This window comes from Polistes canadensis, unplaced genomic scaffold (assembly GCF_001313835.1).
Source record: "Polistes canadensis isolate GaletaPanama2010 unplaced genomic scaffold, ASM131383v1 scaffold_274, whole genome shotgun sequence".
Classification (NCBI taxonomy): domain Eukaryota; kingdom Metazoa; phylum Arthropoda; class Insecta; order Hymenoptera; family Vespidae; genus Polistes; species Polistes canadensis.
In genome coordinates, this window is record NW_014569821.1 from 28,664 (window position 1) to 30,480 (window position 1,817).

The 1,817-nt window shown below is 25.3% G+C and overlaps 1 long non-coding RNA gene across 3 annotated transcripts in view; it reads left to right on the forward strand.

Annotated features, from left to right (window-relative positions):
- The window catches only part of LOC106790975, a 98,981-nt gene that overhangs the window by 796 nt on the left and 96,368 nt on the right, over nt 1-1,817 (forward strand). For 2 of the 3 annotated variants that reach the window (XR_001382143.1, XR_001382144.1), the window contains exon 2: nt 92-430. This is a non-coding gene — a long non-coding RNA (uncharacterized LOC106790975). The remainder of the gene's footprint in view (nt 1-91; nt 431-1,817) is intronic. The other variant, XR_001382145.1, reaches the window with a different exon arrangement.

Here is a 1,817-nt window from a genome sequence, read left to right on the forward strand (position 1 = left end):
ATTCCATAGATGAAAAATTGCAAATTATTTATATATTATTATTATTATTATTAGTATTATATTATATTGATCGAGTGTTTCGTTAAAATAGCTCGTGTGAATATAAAATAGATAAAATAAAAAAAATAACATTACGATAATAATCGTCGAGATCCGGGAAAGTGATTAAGAGAAGAAACACGTCGTTGTCGTCATTGTTACAGAAAATAAGACACAATCAAGAAGAAGAAATAATAGATAAATAGAAAAATAGAAGAAAAAGAAGATTTAAAAAAAGTACGACAGACGTCACATCGAAGCTGACTCTCCTTTTTCTATCAACTATTCGTCTATTCATCTACAACGCCAAATTCATTTTGAATTTCATCCTTGCTGACTTCTGGATTACGCGTCAAATTACGTGCCGAAGGGGGAAGCTTAATATCACGAGGTAAACACACACATTAAAAAATACCCCAATTACTTTTTTTTCCTACCCCTTTTACCGTAATGCATACACGTAAATAATTTAATCAATTATTTTTCAAACAATAAATAAAGGAAACAAACATTTCTAGAAAAGATTTAAAGAGAGAGAGAAAATTAATTAAAAATCATGCATTTTATGCATACGTGTATATTATACTAACATATTGATATTAAAATCGTTCATAAGTTGTGGGTAAATTAAATAAACGATCGTGTAATTTATATTAATTATATAGAAACTATTTCTATTATTTTTATTAACATCATTCGTTGTTCTTACATACGTAAAAAATTGTTAAAAAATAAAATGTACAATTGATGTATGTTGAAATGATATTTTTAGGTAATACGATAGGTCGAGATGATGATGAAAATGTTGAAACTTGCTGAAAATAGTTTAGGCATAGTCACTTTAGGTAATCTGAGGATATGGGGGTGGTGATGGTGGGAGAAGAAAATACAAGAAAAAATATTAAGAAACATGTTGTTTGTGTATATTTCGTTTGAAGATTTTATCTTTTATATATCATTGATTTGATAATATGATTTTAGGATTAGATTGTTTCTACATTCCTATTAGGTTTTTAAATCATGGTAATATAGTATTCTATAGACAGAATGAAAAAGTGTGATACTTAATATCTTTCTCTCTTGTGAGTATATTATAGAAAAGTAAATATAGATATACGTGTATATATATATTTTTTTATTCTTTTTATCTGTCTGTTTCTCTGTGCTGTTTCCGTTTCCTTTTTGGGGTGAAAGGAATCTCCCCAATAGACCGAAATTTCGAGTGGGTGTCGACGTAGTCAACGATGATGACCATTCAACCCATCTCAAAATTCTTATTTGCATTTTATTTTTGATTATCTGGTATTTCTCTTCTTCTTCTTCTTCTTCTTCTTGCTGTCATAGTGTATGTTTTCTTTTATATTAAATTATCTTATCATTTATATACACACACACACATATATGTATTATAATTCAATGATATTATTGATCGTTATATTTTATTTTATAACTTGTTTGCAATTCTCGATTATTATAATATCATTTACAGTTATATACTTAATCAAAAATTAATTCTTTAATGTATTTTTATAATGATTTTTTTTTATAATACTCTCGTATTAAAAAAAAAATAAATAATTATCTATTAAAATGTTTTTTATTTGTATTTTATTTTATTTCTCATTGAATTTAAATAAACATACAATTAACAATACAAAGAATATAGGAAAAGAAATGATTCATTATTTATTATTTCAATTGGAAAACTTATCAAACGATTATCAATACTTTTGTTTCTACTGACCTAGTTATTTCTTTTTTTTCTTTTTTTTTTTTCA